Here is a 20,118-nt window from a genome sequence, read left to right on the forward strand (position 1 = left end):
CTCTAACTCTACCCCTCTACCTCTACCTCTCCTCCAATCTCCACCCTCTACCTCTAACGCTACCTCTAACTTTTTACCTCTAACTCTACCTCTACCTCTGCCCCTCTACCCCTCTACCTCTACCTCTCCTCTAACTCTACCCCTCTCACTCTACCTCTAACTCTAACTCTACCTCTAATTCTACCTCTACCCTCTCCTCTACCTCTACCTCCACCCCTCCACCTCTAACTCTACCTCTACCTCTAACTCTACCTAGCCCCTCTCACTCTACCTCTCCCTCTACCTCTACCTCCAACTCTACTTCTAACTCTCCTCTACCTCTAACTCTACCTCTACCTCTACCCCTCTACCTCTACCTCTAACTCTCCCTCTACCCCCTCTACCCCTTTACTTCTAACTCTCCTCTAACTCTCCTCTACCTCTACCTCTACGTCTGCCCCTCTACCCTCCCTCTACCTCTAACTCTAACTCTACCTCTAATTCTACCTCTACCTCTACCCCTCTAACTCTACCTCTAACTCTACCTCTACCTCTACCTCTACCCCTCTACCTCTAACTCTAACTCTACATCTACCTCTAACTCTACCTCTACCTCTCCCTTTACATCTACCCCTCTACCTCTACCTCTACCCTCTACCTCTAACTCTCCTCTACCACTCTACCCCTCTACCTCTAACTCTCACTCTAACTTTACCTCTAACTCTAACTCTACCTCTACCTCTACCCTCTACCCCTCTACCTCTACCTCTCCCTCTAACTCTACCCCTCTACCTCTACCTCTAACTCGACCTCCTACCTCTACCTCTAACGCTACCTCTACCTCTACCTCTACCCCTCTCACTCTACCTCTAACTCTAACTCTACCTCTAATTCTACCTCTACTCCCTCTCCCTCTACCTCTACCCTCTCACTCTACCTCTACCTCTAACGCTACCTCTACCTCTACCTCTACCCCTCTCACTCTACCTCTAACTCTACCTCTACCTCTAACTCTACCTATACCCTCTCACTCTACCTCTCCTCTACCTCTACCTCCAACTCTACTTCTAACTCTCCCTCTACCTCTAACTCTACCTCTACCTCTACACCCCTCTACCTCTACCTCTAACTCTCCTCTACCCCTCTACCTCTCTACTTCTAACTCTCACTCTAACTCTCCTCTACCTCTACCCCTCTACCTCTAACTCTCCCTCTAACTCTACCCCTCTACCTCTCCCTCTAACTCTACCTCTAACTCTACCTCTAACTCTACCCTCTACTCTACACCTCTCCTCCAACTCTACCCCTCTGCCTCTAACGCTACCTCTAACTCTACCTCTAACTCTACTTCTACCTCTGCCCTCTCCCTCTACCTCTACCCCTCTACCTCTAACTCTAACTCTACCTCTACCTCTACCTCTACCCCTCTAACTCTACCTCTAATTCTACCTCTACCACTCTACCCTCTACCTCTAACTCTCACTCTAACTTTACCTCTAACTCTACCTCTACCTCTACCTCTACCCTCTACCTCTCCTCTAACTCTACCCCTCTACCTCTACCTCTAACTCGACCTCTACCTCTACCTCTACCCCTCTCACTCTACCTCTAACTCTAACTCTACCTCTAATTCTACCTCTACCCTCTCCTCTACCTCTACCTCCACCCTCCACCTCTAACTCTACCTATACCCTTCACTCTACCCTCCCTCTACCTCTACCTCCAACTCTACTTCTAACTCTCCCTCTACCTCTAACTCTACCTCTACCTCTACCTCTACCTCTACCTCTAACTCTCCCTCTACCCTCTACCCCCCTTTACTTCTAACTCTCCCCTCTAACTCTCCCTCTACCTCTACCTCTACGTCTACCCCTCTACCTCTCCCTCTACCTCTAACTCTAACTCTACCTCTAATTCTACCTCTACCTCTACCCCTCTAACTTTACCTCTAACTCTACCTCTACCTCTACCCTCTACCCCTCTACCTCTACCTCTCCCTCTAACTCTACCCTCTCACTCTACCTCTAACTCTAACTCTACCTCCTAATTCTACCTCTGCCCCTCTCCCTCTACCTCTACCTCCACCCCTCCACCTCTAACTCTACCTCTACCTCTAACTCTACCTATACCCCTCTCACTCTACCTCTCCTCTACCTCTACCTCCAACTCACGCTTCTACCCCTCACTACCTCTCCCTACCTCTAACTCTAACTCTACCTCTAATTCTACCTCTACCTCTACCCCTCTAACTCTACCTCTAACTCTACCTCTACCTCTACCTCTACCTCTAACTCTACCCCTCTACCTCTACCTCTCCCTCCAACTATACCCCTCTACCTCTACCTCTACCTCTGCCCTAACTCTACCTCTACCGCTAACTCTCCCTCTACCTCTACCTCCAACTCTACTTCTAACTCTCCCTCTACCTCTAACTCTACCTCTACCCTCTACCCCCTACCTCTACCCCTCTACCTCTAACTCTAACTCTACCTCTACCTCTAACTCTACCTCTACCTCTCCCTTTACATCTACCCCTCTACCCCTAACTCTCCCTCTACCACTCTACCCCTCTAACTCTACCTCTAACTCTACCTCTAACTCTACCCTCTACCTCTACCTTCCCTCCAAATCTACCCCTCTACCTCTACCTCTACCTCTACCCCTCTAACTTCACTCTAACTCTACCTCTACCCTCTAACTCTACCTCTAACTCTACCTCTACCACTAACTCTCCTCTACCTCCAACTCTACCTCACTCTACCTCTACCTCTAACTCTACCCCTCTACCTCTACCTCTCCCTCCAACTCTACCCTCTACCTCTACCTCTACCTCTACCTCTAACTCTACCCACTTAACTCTACCTCTACCGCTAACTCTCCCTCTACCTCTACCTCCAACTCTACCTCTAACCTCTACCACTCTACCCCTCTACCTCTAACTCTCACTCTAACTTTACCTCTAACTCTACCTCTACCTCTACCTCTACCCCCTCTACCTCTACCTCTCCCTCTAACTCTGCCCCTCTACCTTCTACCTCTAACTCGACCTCTACCTCTACCTCTACCCCTCTCACTCTACCTCTAACTCTAACTCTACCTCTAATTCTACCTCTACCCCTCTCCTCTACCTCTACCTCCACCCCTCCACCTCTAACTCTACCTCTACCTCTAACTCTACCTATACCCCTCTCACTCTACCTCTCCCTCTACCTCTACCTCCAACTCTACTTCTAACTCTCCCTCTACCTCTAACTCTACTCTACCTCTACCCTCTACCTCTACCTCTAACTCTAACTCTCCCTCTACCCCTCTACCCTTTACTTCTAACTCTCCTCTAACTCTCCTCTACCTCTACCTCTACGTCTACCCCTCTACCTCTCCCTCTACCTCTAACTCTAACTCTGCCTCTAATTCTACCTCTACCTCTACTCCCCTCTAACTCTACCTCTAACTCTACCTCTGCCTCTACCTCTGCCCTCTACCTTTAACTCTAACTCTACATCTACCTCTTAACTCTACCCCTCTACCTCTCTCCTCTAACTCTACCTCTAACTCTACCTCTAACTCTACCCCTCTACCTCTACCTCTCCCTCCAACTCTACCCCTCTACCTCTAACGCTACCTCTAACTCTACCTCTAACTCTACTTCTACCTCTACCCCTCTCCTCTACCTCTGCCCCTCTACCTCTAACTCTAACTCTACCTCTACCTCTACCTCTACCTCTAACTCTACCTCTAATTCTACCTCTACCACTCTACCCCTCTACCTCTAACTCTCACTCTAACTTACCTCTAACTCTACCTCTACCTCTACCTCTACCCCCTCTACCTCTCCCTCTAACTCTACCCCTCTACCTCTACCTCTAACTCGACCTCTACCTCTACCTCTACCCCTCTCACTCTACCTCTAACCTAACTCTACCTCTAATTCTACCTCTACCCCTCTCCTCTACCTCTACCTCCACCCCTCCACCTCTAACTCTACCTATACCCTCTCACTCTACCTCTCCCTCTACCTCTACCTCCAACTCTACTTCTAACTCTCCCTCTACCTCTAACTCTACCTCTACCTCTACCCCCTACCTCTACCTCTAACTCTCCCTCTACCCTCTACCCCTTTACTTAACTCTCCCTCTAACTCTCCCTCTACCTCTACCTCTACGTCTGCCCCTCTACCCTCTCCCTCTACCTCTAACTCTAACTCTACCTCTAATTACCTCTACCTCTACCCCTCTAACTTTACCTCTAACTCTACCTCTACCTCACCCCCTACCCTCACCTCTACCTCTCCCTCTAACTCTACCCCTCTCACTCTACCTCTAACTCTAACTCTACCTCTAATTCTACCTCTACCCCTCTCCCTCTACCTCTACCTCCACCCCTCCACCTCTAACTCTACCTCTACCTCTAACTCTACCTATACCCCTCTCACTCTACCTCTCCCTCTACCTCTACCTCCAACTCTACGTCTACCCCTCTACCTCTCCCTCTACCTCTAACTCTAACTCTACCTCTAATTCTACCTCTACCTCTACCCCTCTAACTCTACCTCTAACTCTACCTCTACCTCTACCTCTACCTCTAACTCTACCCCTCTACCTCTACCTCTCCCTCCAACTATACCCTCTACCTCTACCTCTACCTCTACCCCTAACTCTACCTCTACCGCTAACTCTCTCTCTACCTCTACCTCCAACTCTACTTCTAACTCTCCCTCTACCTCTAACTCTACCTCTACCCTCTCCTCTACCTCTACCCCTCTACCTCTAACTCTAACTCTACCTCTACCTCTAACTCTACCTCTACCTCTCCCTTTACATCTACCCCTCTACCCCTAACTCTCCCTCTACCACTCTACCCTCTAACTCTACCTCTAACTCTACCTCTAACTCTACCCCTCTACCTCTACCTCTCCCTCCAATCTACCTCTACCTCTACCTCTACCTCTACCCTCTAACTCTACCTCTAACTCTACCTCTACCCTCTAACTCTACCTCTAACTCTACCTCTACCACTAATCTCCCTCTACCTCCAACTCTACCTCTACCTCTACCTCTACCTCTAACTCTGCCCCTCTACCTCTACCTCTCCCTCCAACTCTACCCCCTCTACCTCTACCTCTACCTCTACCCTCTAACTCTACCTCTAACTCTACCTCCACCGCTTAACCTCTCTACCTCTACCTCCAACTCTACCTCTAACTCTCTACCACTCTACCCTCTACCTCTAACTCTCACTCTAACTTTACCTCTAACTCTGCCTCTACCTCTACCTCTACCCCCTCTACCTCTACCTCTCCCTCTAACTCTACCCCTCTACCTCTACCTCTAACTCACCCTCTACCTCTACCTCTACCCCTCTCACTCTACCTCTAACTCTAACTCTACCTCTAATTCTACCTCAACCCTCTCCTCTACCTCTACCTCCTCCACCCTCCACCTCTAACTCTACCTCTACCTCTAACTCTACCTATACCCCCTCACTCTACCTCTCTCCCTCTACCTCTACCTCCAACTCTACTTCTAACTCTCCCTCTACCTCTAACTCTACCTCTACCTCTACCCCTCTACCTCTACCTCTAACTCTAACTCTCCCTCTACCCCTCTACCCCTTTACTTCTAACTCTCCCTCTAACTCTCCTCTACCTCTACCTCTACGTCTACCCCTCTACCTCTCCCTCTACCTCTAACTCTAACTCTACCTCTAATTCTACCTCTACCTCTACCTCTAACTCTACCTCTAACTCTACCTCTACCTCTACCTCTACCCCTCTACCTCTAACTCTAACTCTACATCTACCTCTAACTCTACCTCTACCTCTCCCTTTACATCTACCCCTCTACCCCTCTACCTCTACCCCTCTACCTCTAACTCTCCCTCTACCACTCTACCCTCTCTACCTCTAACTCTCACTCTAACTTTACCTCTAACTCTAACTCTACCTCTACCTCTACCCCTCTACCCCTCTACCTCTACCTCTCCTCTAACTCTACCCCTCTACCTCTACCTCTAACTCGACCCTCTACCTCTACCTCTAACGCTACCTCTACCTCTACCTCTACCCCTCTCACTCTACCTCTAACTCTAACTCTACCTCTAATTCTACCTCTACCCCTCTCCTCTACCTCTACCCCTCTCACTCTACCCCTCTACCTCTAACGCTACCTCTACCTCTACCTCTACCCCTCTCACTCTACCTCTAACTCTACCTCTACCTCTAACTCTACCTATACCCTCTCACTCTACTCTCCTCTACCTCTACCTCCAACTCTACTTCTAACTCTCCTCTACCTCTAACTCTACCTCTACCTCTACCCTCTACCTCTACCTCTAACTCTCCTCTACCCCTCTACCCTCTACTTCTAACTCTCACTCTAACTCTCCTCTACCTCTACCCCTCTACCTCTAACTTTCTCCCTCTAACTCTACCTCTACCTCTCCCTCTAACTCTACCTCTAACTCTACCTCTAACTCTACCCCTCTACCTCTACCTCTCCTCCAACTCTACTCCCTCTACCTCTAACGCTACCCTCTAACTCTACCTCTAACTCTACTTCTACCTCTAACCTCCACCCCTCACACCTCTAACTCTAACTCTACCTCTACCTCTACCTCTACCCCTCTAACTCTACCTCTAATTCTACCTCTACCACTCTACCTCTACCTCTAACTCTCTACCTCTAACTTTACCTCTAACTCTACCTCTACCTCTACCTCTACCCTTCACCTCTCCTCTAACTCTACCCCTCTACCTCTACCTCTAACTCGACCTCTACCTCTACCTCTACCCTCTCACTCTACCTCTAACTCTAACTCTACCTCTAATTCTACCTCTACCTCTCCCTCCCTCTACCTCTACCTCCACCCTCCACCCTCTAACTCTACCTATACCCCTCTCCTCTACCTCTCCTCTACCTCTACTCAACTCTACTTCTAACTCTCCCTCTACCTCTAACTCTACCTCTACCTCTACCCCTCTACCTCTACCTCTAACTCTCCCTCTACCCCTCTACCCCTTTACTTCTAACTCTCCTCTAACTCTCCCTCTACCTCTACCTCTATTGTCTACCCCTCTACCTCCCCCTCTACCTCTAACTCTAACTCTACCTCCTCCAATTCTACCTCCTACCTCTACAACCTCTAACTCTACCTCTAACTCTGCACCTCCACTCTACCTCTACCTCTACTCCCTCTACCTCTAACTCTAACTCTACATCTACCTCTAACTCTACCTCTACCTCTCCTTTACATCTACCTCTACCTCTACCCCTCTGCCTCTACCTCTACCTCTAACTCTACCCTCTACCACTCTACCCCTCTACCTCTAACTCTCACTCTAACTTTACCATCGGCCTGCTAACTCTAACTCTACGTCTACCTCTACCCCCTACCCCCTCTACCTCTACCTCCCCCCTCTAACTCTACCCCCTACCTCTACCTCTAACTCAACCTCACACACTCTACCTCTAACGCTACCTCACCTCTACCTCTACCCCTCTCACTCTACCAGTCTCAACTCTAACAGTCTACCTCTAATTCTACCTCTACCCCTCTCCCTCTACCTCTACCTCTACCCCTCTCACACTCACCACTTAACTCTACCTCTACCTCTAACTCTACCTATACCCCAATACATTCACTCTACCTCTCCTCTACCTCTACCTCCAACTCTACTTAACTCTCCCTCTACCTCTAACTCTACCTCTACCTGTACCCTCTACCTCTACCTCTAACTCTCCCTCTACCCCTCTACCCCTCTATTTTCTAACTCTACTCCTAACTCTCCTCACCTCCCTGCCCTCTACCTCTAACTCTCCCTCTAACTCTACCCTTCTACCTCTCGTCTAACTCCACCTATCTAACTCTACCTCTAACTCTGCCTCTGCCTCTACCTCTCCCTCCAACTCTGCCCTCTACCTCCTAGCGCTACCTCTAACTCTACCTCTAATATATACTTCTCCTCTACCCTCTCCTCTGCCTCTCCCCTCTGTCTCCTCGTTGTCTCTGTCTCTCACCTCTACCTCTACCTCTGTCCCCTCTAACTCTCCTCTAATTCTACCTCTGCCTCTCCTCTACCTCTACCCTGTCTCTCTCGTTGTCTAACTCTCTCTCTCCCTCTACCTCTACCTCTACCCTCAGGACAGAGGTGTGCCTCTGACCTCTAACTCTAACTCTCCTCTACCTCAACCTCTACCTCTATGCCTGGGCCTCTACCTCAACCTGTAACTCTACCTCTAGCTCTACCTGATAACTCCACCCTCACCCCTCTAACTCTACCTCTAACTCTACCTCAAACTCTACCTCAGCTCTGCCTCTACCCCTCTAACTCTCTGCTCTGTCCTCTTTCTACCTCTACCCCTCTACCTCTACCCCTCTACCTCTCTCCTCTACCTCTGCCCCTCTACCTCTACCCCTCTACCTCTACCTCTACCTCTACCTCTACCTCTACCTCTACCCCTCTACCTCTACCTCTACCTCTACCCCTCTAACTCTACCTGTACCTCTACCTCTAAGCAGGTCTACTTCAACATCACCATCGGCCTGCTGTCCTGTCCTGACGATGATGATGACGTGGTCCAGGTCTTCGTCAGGCCCGTGGGTTACAATGAGTCAGTGGTCATCAAGGTTCGATCACGATGTCGCTGTCACCGTTGCCACGACGACGCAACCCACCAGTCGTCTTGTGGAGAGGACACCCCAGACACAGATCATAATAATCAAGAAGTCAACACACACACACACTTCTCACACACACACACCCCGGAGTTGGACCTAGAGCACACACACTCCCAGGAGGGGCCGCGGCAGTGTGGTGCGGAGGCATCAGAGGTGGACTGTAGCGGTCGGGGAGTGTGTGTGTGTGAGAGGTGTGTGTGTGAGAGGAACAGTCTGGGGACGGTGTATGGAACGTACTGTCAGATGGACGACTACTCCTGCCCCTACCAACACGAAATACTGTGTGGAGGTAACACACACACACACACACACACAACCCACGACCTTACATGTTGCTTTTCAGAAGACGTCAACAATACATTCACTGTATATTTGGTGATAGACTAAACTCTCTCTCTCTCTCTCTGTCTCTCTCGTTGTCTCTGTCTCTCTCTCTGTCTCTCTCTCGTTGTCTCTGTCTCTGTCTCTCTCTCTGTCTCTCTCTCGTTGTCTCTGTCTCTCTCTGTCTCTCTCTCTCTCTCTCTCTCTCTCTGTCTCTCTCGTTGTCTCTGTCTCTCTCTCTGTCTCTCTCTCGTTGTCTCTGTCTCTGTCTCTGTCTCTGTCTCTCTCTCGTTGTCTCTGTCTCTCTCTGTCTCTCTCTACAATGTCTCTCTCGTTGTCTCTCTCTCTCTCTCTCTCTCTCTCTCTGTTCTCTCTCTCTCTCTCTCTCGCTCTCTCTCTCTTTGTCTCTCTCTCTCTCTCTGTCTCTCTCTCTCTCTGTCTCTACAATCTCTCTCGTACACAATCTCTGTCTCTCTCTCTGTCTCTCTCTCTCTCTCTCTCTCTCTCTCTCTCTCTCTGTCTCTGTCTCTCTCTGTCTGTCTCTGTCTCTCTCTCTCTGTCTCTCTCTCTCTCTCTCTCTCTCTGTCTCTCTCGTTGTCTCTGTCTCTCTCTCTGTCTCTCTCTCGTTGTCTCTGTCTCTGTCTCTCTCTCTGTCTCTCTCTCGTTGTCTCTGTCTCTCTCTGTCTCTCTCTCGTTGTCTCTGTCTCTGTCTCTCTCAGGACGAGGTGTGTGTGTGTTCGGTGAGTGTGTTTGTGAGGAGGGCTGGACAGGGGAGAGCTGCGGGTGCCCGGTCTCCACGGCAACCTGTCTGCTCAACAACGGGTTGCTATGCAGTGGGCGTGGCAGGTGTGTGTGTGGCAGGTGTGTGTGTGATGCCCATCACCATTATGGAGAGTTCTGTGAGAGATGCCCCACCTGTCACAGCTCCTGTTAGTCATACTGGTAAGGCTTTAGTTCAGCGGGCTAACACGGTCTGATGGCGTACATTCAGATGACCAGGGTTTAACAATGGTGGCCTTTCTGTCTCTCTCTCTCTCTCTCTGTCTCTCTGTCTCTCTTTCTGTCTCTCTCTCTCTCTCTCTCTCTCTCTCTCTCTCTCTCTGTCTCTCTGTCTCTCTTTCTGTCTCTCTCTCTCTCTCTCTCTCTCTCTCTCTCTCTCTGTCTCTCTGTCTCTCTTTCTGTCTCTCTCTCTCTGTCTCTCTCTCTCGGTCTCTCTGTCAGGAGGTGTATAGACTGTCACTTGTCTCGCGGTCTGTCTCAGAGAAAGATGGGGCATTGCAACCATACCTGCCCCCCATTGGTGGTTTATGTCAATGATGTCACAGGTACAATGGGGTCAGGGATTACACAATGGAGAGAGCTGTTACAGGTACAATGGGGTCAGGGATAACACAATGGAGAGAGCTGTTACAGGTACAATGGGGTCAGGGATAACACAATGGAGAGAGCTGTTACAGGTACAATGGGGTCAGGGATTACACAATGGAGAGAGCTGTTACAGGTACAATGGGGTCAGGGATTACACAATGGAGAGAGCTGTTACAGGTACAATGGGGTCAGGGATTACACAATGGAGAGAGCTGTTACAGGTACAATGGGGTCAGGGATTACACAATGGAGAGAGCTGTTACAGGTACAATGGGGTCAGGGATTACACAATGGAGAGAGCTGTTACAGGTACAATGGGGTCAGGGATTACACAATGGAGAGAGCTGTTACAGGTACAATGGGGTCAGGGATTACACAATGGAGAGAGCTGTTACAGGTACAATGGGGTCAGGGATTACACAATGGAGAGCTGTTACAGGTACAATGGGGTCAGGGATTACACAATGGAGAGAGCTGTTACAGGTACAATGGGGTCAGGTGAGGGTATGGAGACAGTTTGTTCTCCTGTTAGGTGAGGTATGGAACTGTGTTTATATGAAAGACAGTTTGTTCTCCTGTTAGGTGAGGTATGGAGACAGTGTTTATATGAAAGACAGTTTGTTCTCCTGTTAGGTGAGGTATGGAGACTGTGTGTTTATATGAAAGACAGTTTGTTCTCCTGTTAGGTGAGGTATGGAGACAGTGTGTTTATATGAAAGACAGTTTGTTCTCCTGTTAGGTGAGGTATGGAGACAGTTTGTTCTCCTGTTAGGTGAGGTATGGAGACAGTGTGTTTATATGAAAGACAGTTTGTTCTCCTGTTAGGTGAGGTATGGAGACAGTTTGTTCTCCTGTTAGGTGAGGTATGGAGACAGTTTGTTCTCCTGTTAGGTGAGGTATGGAGACAGTTTGTTCTCCTGTTAGGTGAGGTATGGAGACAGTGTGTTTATATGAAAGACAGTTTGTTCTCCTGTTAGGTGAGGTATGGAGACAGTGTGTTTATGTGAAAGACAGTTTGTTCTCCTGTTAGGTGAGGTATGGAGACAGTGTTTATATGAAAGACAGTTTGTTCTCCTGTTAGGTGAGGTATGGAGACAGTGTTTATATGAAAGACAGTTTGTTCTCCTGTTAGGTGAGGTATGGAGACAGTTTGTTCTCCTGTTAGGTGAGGTATGGAGACAGTGTTTATATGAAAGACAGTTTGTTCTCCTGTTAGGTGAGGTATGGAGACAGTGTGTTTATATGAAAGACAGTTTTTTAAGTGAAAGTTGCAACAACTGCAGGGATTACACCCCTCTCTGGGGTGGAAACAAGCTGTTAGTCTTTGGGTGTGTTCCCAACTCTCCCTTCTGTCTCTCCCCTTCTGTTTCTCTCCCTTCTGTCTCTCTCCCTTCTGTCTCTCTTCCTTCTGTCTCTCTCCTTCTGTGTTCTCCCCATCCTCCACCACTCTCCCTTCTGTCTTCTCTCTGTCTCTCTCCCCTCTGTCTCTCTGTCCCTTCTGTCTCTCTCCTTCTGTCTCTCTCTCTGTCTAGGTCCCAATCCTCCACCACTCTCCTTCTGTGTTTCCCCACTCCTCCACCACGCTCCCCTCTGTCTCTCCCCACTCCTCCACCACTCTCCTTCTGTCTCTCTATCCTCCACCACTCTCCCTTCTGCCTGTCTCCCCACTCCTCCACCACTCTCCCCTCTGTCTCTCTATCCTCCACCACTTCCCTTCTGTCTGTTCCCCACTCCTCCAGACTCTCCCCTCTGTCTTCTCCCACTCCTCCACCACTATCCCCTCTGTCTCTCCCCACTCCTCCACCACAGTTCTGTCTCTCCCCCTGTCCACCAGGTCTCCCTCTGTGTTCTCCCCACTCCTCCACCACTCTTCTGTTCTCTCCCCACTCCTCCACCACTCTCCCCTCTGTCTCTCAGACTCCTCCACCACTCTCCTGTTCTGTCTCTCTCTCACTCCTCCACCACTCTCCCTCTGTCTCTCTCCTTCTTCAGTTTCTTCCCACTCTCCACCACTCTCCCCTCTGTCTCTCTCCTGTTAGGTCTCTCTCCCCACCCCTCCACCACTCTCCCTCTGTCTCTCTCCCCACTCTGAAAGACCACTCTCCCTCTGTCTCTCCCCTCTGTCTCTCTCCCCACTCCTCCACCCTCTTCCCCCTGTCTCTCTCCTGTTAGGTGAGGTATGGAGACCTCTTCTGTTCTCCCTTCTGTCTCTCTCCAGTTTGTTCTCCTCCACCACTCTCCCCTCTGTCTCTCTCCCCACTCCTCCACCACTCTCCCTTCTGTCTGTCTCCCCACTCCTACACCACTCTCCCTCTGTCTCTCTCCCCACTCCTCCACCACTCTCCCTTCTGTCTCTCTCCCCAGGTCCTCCACCACTCTCCCCTCTGTCTCTCTCCCCACTCCTCCACCAGTTTGTTCTCCTGTTCTGTCTCTCTCCCCACTCCTCCACCACTCTCTCCCTGTCTCTCTCCCACTCCTCTCTCCCTTCTGTCTGTCTCCCAGTTTGTTCTCCTAGGTGACCTCTGGAGACCCTCTGTCTCTCTGAAAGACAGTTTGTTCTCCTCCACCACTCTCCTTCTGTCTCTCTCCCCACTCCTCCACCACTCTCCCCTCTGTCTCTCTCCTGTTACTCCTCCACAGTCTGTTTCTGACAGTTTTGTTCTCCCCACTCCTCCACCACTCTCCTGTTCTGTCTCTCTCCCCCTCTCCACCACTCTCCCTTCTGTCTCTCTCCCCACTCCTCCACCAGTTTGTTCTCCCCTCTGTCTCTCTCTCCCCACTCCTCCACCACTCTCCCTCTGTCTGTCTCCCCAGTCCTCCTCCACCACTCTCCCTTCTCTCTCTCCCACTCCTCCTCTCCCTCTGTCTCTCTCCCCACTCTCCACCACTCCCCCTGTCTCTCTCCCCACTCCTCCACCAGTGTTTCTCTCCCTCTGTCTCTCTCCCCACTCTCCACCACTCTCCTCTGTCTCTCTCCCACTCCTCCACCTCTGTTCCCTCTGTCTCTCTCTCCCCACTCCTCCACCACTCTCCCCTCTGTCTCTCTCCCCCTCAGTTTGTTCTCCTCTGTCTCTCACTCTCCTCCACCACTCTCCTGTTCTGTCTCTCTCTCTCCTCCACCACTCTCCCTCTGTCTCTCTCCCCACTCCTCCACCACTCTCCTTCTGTCTCTCTCCCCACTCCTCCACCACTCTCCCTCTGTCTCTCTCCCCAGTTTGTTCTCCTCCACCACTCTCCTCTCTGTCTCTCTCTCCACTCCTCCACCACTCTCTCTCTGTCTCTCTCCCTCTCCTCCACCACTCTCCCCTCTGTCTCTCACCCCCTCCTCCACCACTCTCCCTTCTGTCTCTCTCCCCAGTTTGTTCTCCTCCACCACTCTCCTCTGTCTCTGTTCCCTCTGTCTCTCTGTGTTCTCCTCCACCTCTCTCCCCTCTGTCTCTCCCTTCTGTCTCTCTCCCCCTCCTCCACCTCTCCCTCTCTCTCTCCCACTCCTCCACTCTCTCCCTCTGTCTCTCTCCCTTCTGTTTCTCCTCCACCACTCTCCTCTGTCTCTCTCTCTCTGTCTCTCCCTTCTGTCTCTCTCCCCACTCTCCACCACTCTCCTCTGTCTCTCTCTCTCCACTCCTCCACCTCTCCCCTCTGTCTCTCTCCCCTGTCCTCTCCACCCTCTTCTGTCTCTCTCCCCACTCCTCCACCACCTCTGTCTCTCTCCCACTCCTCCACCACTCTCCCTTCTGTCTCTCTCCCCACTCCTCCACCACTCTCCCCTCTGTCTCTCTCCCCTGTCTCCTCCACCACTCTCCCTCTGTCTCTCTCCCCACTCCTCCACCACTCTCCCTTCTGTCTCTCTCCCTCCTCCACCACTCTCCCCTCTGTCTCTCTCCCCTGTCTCCTCCACCACTCTCCCTCTGTCTCTCTCCCCACTCCTCCACCACTCTCCCTTCTGTCTCTCTCCCCACTCCTCCACCATTCTCCCATCTGTCTCTCTCCCCACTCCTCCACCACTCTCTCCCTCTGTCTCTCTCCCCACTCCTCCACCACTCTCCCTCTGTCTCTCTCCCACTCCTCCACCACTCTCCCTCTGTCTCTCTCCCCACTCCTCCACCACTCTCCCTCTGTCTCTCTCCCCACTCCTCCACCACTCTCCCCTCTGTCTCTCTCCCCACTCCTCCACCACTCTCCCTTCTGTCTCTCTCTCCCCTCATCCACCACTCTCCCCTCTGTCTCTCTCCTCCTCTCCCCTTACCTCCCCCACCCTCCCTCTGTCCTCCTCTCCTCTCCCCTTACCTCCCCACCCTCCCTCTGTCCTCCCTACTCCCCCTCTCTTCCCGAACCATCCCACTCCGGTTGCAAAGCCTTCTGTTTCCATGGCAACATTTATAAATATCAGAGTAGAACTTTAGTCTATTTATCTGAGGATGGGCCAGATGTGTGTATCTGTGTAGACAGTGTATCTGTGTTGACAGTCTGGATAGTGTATCTGTGTGGATAGTCTGGACAGTCTGTCTGTTGACAATGTATCTGTGTTGACAGTGTGGACAGTGTATCTGTGTTGACAGTGTGGACAGTGTGTCTGTGTGGACAGTGTGGACAGTGTGTCTGTGTGGACACTGTGTCTGTGTGGACAGTGTGGACAGTGTGTCTGTGTGGACAGTGTATCTGTGTTGAGGGTGTATCTGTGTGGACAGTGTGGGCAGTGTGTCTGTGTGGACACTGTGTCTGTGTGGACAGTGTGTCTGTGTGGACAGTGTGTCTGTGGACAGTGTGTCTGTGTGGACAGTGTATCTGTGGACAGTGTGTCTGTGTGGACAGTGTGTCTGTGGACAGTGTGTCTGTGTGGACAGTGTGTCTGTGGACAGTGTGTCTGTGTGGACAGTGTGTCTGTGTGGACAGTGTGTCTGTGGACAGTGTGTCTGTGTGGACAGTGTGTCTGTGGACAGTGTGTCTGTGTGGACAGTGTGTCTGTGGACAGTGTGTCTGTGTACAGTGTGTCTGTGGACAGTGTGTCTGTGTGGACTCTGTCTCTCTCTCCCTCTGTCTCTCTCCTCTGTCTCTCTCCCCACTCCTCCACCCTCTCCCCTTTGTCTCTCTCCCCTCTGTCTCTGTCCCTTCTGTCTCTCTCTCCCCTCTCCTCCACCACTCTCCCCTCTGTCTCTCTCCCCACTCCTCCACCACTCTCCCCTCTGTCTCTCTCCTCACTCCTCCACCACTCTCCCCTCTGTCTCTCTCCCCACTCCTCCACCACTCTCCCTCTGTCTCTCTCCCCTCTGTCTCTCTCCCTCTGTCTCTCTCCCCTCTGTCTCTCTCCCCTCTGTCTCTGTCCCTTCTGTCTCTCTCCTCTCCTCCCACACTGGATATCTTAACTGTCTCTTTCTCTCTATCACTTTCCCCAGCCTCAACTCTCTCCTCTCCTCCCTCCTCTCCCTTACCTCCCTCTGTCTCTCTCCTCTCCTCCTCCCTCCCTCTCCCTTACCTCCCTCACTCTCTCTCTCTCTCCTCCCTCCTCTCTACCTCCCCCACTCTCCCTCCCTCTGTCCCCCCTCTCCCTACCTCTCCCTCTCTCCCTCTCTCCTCCCTCTCTCCCCTTACCTCCCCTCTGTCTCTCTCCCTCCTCTCTCTCTCTACCTCCCCACTCTCCCTCCTCTCTGTCTCTCCTCTCTTGTCTCTCTCCCCACTCTCCCCTCTCTCCCCTCTCTCTCTCCCCACTCCTCTCTCCCTCTCTCTCTCCTCCTCTCCTCTACTCTCCCTTCTGTCTCTCCCTCTCTCCTCCTCTCTCTCCCCTCTTCCTCCCCCACTCTCCCCCCTCCTTCTCTCTCTCCCCTTACCTTCCTCTGTTACTCTCCCTCTCTCTCTCCCCCTCCTCCACCACTCTACCTCCCTCCCTCTCTCTCCCTTCTCTCTCTCTCTCCCCTTCTCTCACTCTCCCTCTCTCCCCTCTCTCTCTCCCCCTTACCTTCCCCTCTCTCTCCCTCTCTCCTCCCTCCTCTCCCCTTCCTCCCTCACTCTCCCTCTCCCCTCCCTCCTCTCCCCTTACCTCCCCACTCTCCCTCCCTCTCTCTCCCCTCTCCCCTTACCATTCTCCCTCTGTCTCTCTCCTCCCTCCTCTCCCCTTACCTCCCTCACTCTCCCCTCTCTCCCTCCTCTCTCTCCCTTACTCTTCCACCACTCTCCCCTCTCTCCTCCCTCCTCCCCCTTACCTTCCTCACTCTCTCCCCTCTCCTCCCTCCTCTCCCCTCTGTCTCTCTCCTCACTCTCCCTCTCTCCCTCCCTCTCTCTCCCCTTACTCTCTCCCACTCTCCCCTCTGTCTCTCTCCTCCCTCCTCTCCCTTACCTCCCCACCCTCCCTCTGTCCTCCCTCCTCTCCCCTTACCTCCCCACCCTCCCTCTCCTCCCTACTCCCCCTGTATTCCCGAACCATCCCACTCCCGGTTGCCAAAGCCAAGTTTCCATGGCAACATTTATAAATATCAGAGTAGAACTTTAGTCTATTTATCTGAGGATGGGCCAGATTTGTGTATCTGTGTAGACAGTGTATCTGTGTTGACAGTCTGGACAGTGTATCTGTTTGGACAGTCTGGACAGTCTGTCTGTGTTGACAATGTATCTGTGTTGACAGTGTGGACAGTGTATCTGTGTTGACAGTGTGGACAGTGTATCTGTGTTGACAGTGTGGACAGTGTGTCTGTGTGGACAGTGTGGACAGTGTGTCTGTGTGGACACTGTGTGTGGACAGTGTGTCTGTCTGTGTGGACAGTGTATCTGTGTTGAGGGTGTATCTGTGTGGACAGTGTGGGCAGTGTGTCTGTGTGGACACTGTGTCTGTGTGGACAGTGTGTCTGTGTGGACAGTGTGTCTGTGGACAGTGTGTCTGTGTGGACAGTGTATCTGTGGACAGTGTGTCTGTGTGGACAGTGTGTCTGTGGACAGTGTGTCTGTGTGGACAGTGTGTCTGTGGACAGTGTGTCTGTGTGGACAGTGTGTCTGTGTGGACAGTGTGTCTGTGGACAGTGTGTCTGTGTGGACAGTGTGTCTGTGGACAGTGTGTCTGTGTGGACAGTGTGTCTGTGGACAGTGTGTCTGTGTACAGTGTGTCTGTGGACAGTGTGTCTGTGTGGACTCTGTCTCTCTCCCTCTGTCTCTCTCCCTCTGTCTCTCTCCCACTCCTCCACCCTCTCTCCCCTTTGTCTCTCTCCCCTCTGTCTCTGTCCCTTCTGTCTCTCTCCCCGCTCCTCCACCACTCTCCCCTCTGTCTCTCTCCCCACTCCTCCACCACTCTCCCCTCTGTCTCTCTCCTCACTCCTCCACCACTCTCCCCTCTGTCTAATCTCCCCACTCCTCCACCACTCTCCCCCTGTCTCTCTCCCCTCTGTCTCTCTCCCCTCTGTCTCTCTCCCCTCTGTCTCTCTCCCCTCTGTCTCTGTCCCTTCTGTCTCTCCCCTCTCCTCCCCACATGGATATCTTAACTGTCCTCTTTCTCTCTATCACTTTCCCCAGCCTCAACGTTCTCCCTCTCCTCCCTCCTCTCCCCCTTACCTCCCTCACTCTCCCTCTCTCCTCCCTCCTCTCCCCTTACCTCCCTCACTCTCCCTCTCTCCTCCCTCCTCTCCCCTTACCTCCCCACTCTCCCTCCCTCCTCTCCCTCTCCCCTTACCTTCCCTCACTCTCCCTCTCTCCTCCCTCCTCTCCCCTTACCTCCCTCCCTCTCCCTCTCTCCTCTCCTTACCTTCTCACTCTCCCTCTCTCCCTCCTCCCTCTCCCCTTACCTTCCTCACTCTCCCTCTCTCCTCCCTCCTCTCCCCTTACCTCCTCCTCTCCCTCTCTACTCCTCCTCTCCCTTACCTCCCTCACTCTCCCTCTCTCCTCCTCCTCTCCCCTTACCTCCCCACTCTCCCTCCCTCCTCTCCCTCTCCCTTACCTTCCTCACTCTCCCTCTCCTCCCTCCTCTCCCCTTACCTCCCTCACTCTCCCTCTCTCCTCTCTCCTCTCCCCTTACCTTCCTCACTCTCCCTCTCTCCTCCCTCCTCTCCCTTACCTTCCTCACTCTCCCTCTCTCCTCCCTCCTCTCCCCTTACCTCCCTCACTCTCCTCTCTCCTCCCTCCTCTCCCCTTACCTCCCCACTCTCCCTCCCTCCTCTCCCCTCCCTTACCTTCCTCACTCTCCCTCTCTCCTCCCTCCTCTCCCCTTACCTCCCTCACTCTCCCTCTCTCCCTCCTCCTCTCCCCTTACCTTCCTCACTCTCCCCTCTCTCCTCCCTCCTCTCCCCTTACCTTCCTCCTCTCCCTCTCTCCTCCCTCCTCTCCCTTACCTCCCTCACTCTCCCTCTCTCCTCCCTCCTCTCCCCTTACCTCCCCCACCCTCCCTCTCTCCTCCCTCCTCTCCCCTTACCTCCCCACCCTCCCTCTGTCCTCCCTCCTCTCCCCTTACCTCCCCCACCCTCCCTCTCCCCTCCCTACTCCCCCCTGTATTCCCGAACCATCCCACTCCCGGTTGCCAAAGCCAAGTTTCCATGGCAACATTTATAAATATCAGAGTAGAACTTTAGTCTATTTATCTGAGGATGGGCCAGATTTGTGTATCTGTGTAGACAGTGTATCTGTGTTGACAGTCTGGACAGTGTATCTGTGTGGACAGTCTGGACAGTCTGTCTGTGTTGACAATGTATCTGTGTTGACAGTGTGGACAGTGTATCTGTGTTGACAGTGTGGACAGTGTGTCTGTGTGGACAGTGTGGACAGTGTGTCTGTGTGGACACTGTGTCTGTGTGGACAGTGTGTCTATGTGGACAGTGTATCTGTGTTGACAGTGTATCTGTGTTGACAGTGTGGACAGTGTGTCTGTGTGGACACTGTGTCTGTGTGGACAGTGTGGACAGTGTGTCTGTGTGGACAGTGTATCTGTGTTGACAGTGTATCTGTGTTGACAGTGTGGACAGTGTGGACAGTGTGTCTGTGTGGACACTGTGTCTGTGTGGACAGTGTGTCTGTGTGGACAGTGTGTCTGTGGACAGTGTGTCTGTGTGGACAGTGTGTCTGTGGACAGTGTGTCTGTGTGGACAGTGTGTCTGTGGACAGTGTGTCTGTGTGGACTCTGTCTCTCTCCCCTCTGTCTCTCTCCCTTTGTCTCTCTCCCACTCCTCCACCCTCTCTCCACTCTGTCTCTCTCCCCACTCCTCCACCCTCTCTCCCCTTTGTCTCTGTCCTTCTGTCTCTCTCCTCTCTGTCTCTGTCCCTTCTGTCTCTCTCCCCGCTCCTCCACCACTCTCCCCTCTGTCTCTCTCCCCACTCCTCCACCACTCTCCCTCTGTCTCTCTCCCCACTCCTCCACCACTCTCCCCCTGTCTCTCTCCCCTCTGTCTCTCTCCCTCTGTCTCTGTCCCTTCTGTCTCTCTCCCTCTCCTCCCACACATGGATATCTTAACTGTCCTCTTTCTCTCTATCACTTTCCCCAGCCTCAACGTTCTCCTCTCCTCTCTCCTTCCTCCTCTCCCTTACCTCCCTCACTCTCCCTCTCTCCTCCCTCCTCTCCCCTTACCTTCCCTCACTCTCCCTCTCTCCTCCTCTCCTCTCCCCTTACCTTCCTCACTCTCCCTCTCTCCTCCCTCCTCTCCCTTACCTCCCCCACCCTCCCTCTCTCCTCCCTCCTCTCCCTTACCTTCCTCACTCTCCCTCTCTCCTCCCTCCTCTCCCCTTACCTCCCTCACTCTCCCTCTCTCCTCCCTTCTCCCCTTACCTCTCCCACCCTCCCTCTGTCCTCCCTACTCCCCCCTGTATTCC

The 20,118-nt window shown here is 52.3% G+C and overlaps 1 pseudogene; it reads left to right on the forward strand.

The window, feature by feature from the left end:
- Nucleotides 1-20,118, forward strand: part of LOC135572389 (integrin beta-8-like) — an 83,242-nt pseudogene that overhangs the window by 33,068 nt on the left and 30,056 nt on the right.

The sequence above is a fragment of the Oncorhynchus nerka genome, linkage group LG7 (assembly GCF_034236695.1).
Source record: "Oncorhynchus nerka isolate Pitt River linkage group LG7, Oner_Uvic_2.0, whole genome shotgun sequence".
In the NCBI taxonomy this organism is placed as follows: domain Eukaryota; kingdom Metazoa; phylum Chordata; class Actinopteri; order Salmoniformes; family Salmonidae; genus Oncorhynchus; species Oncorhynchus nerka.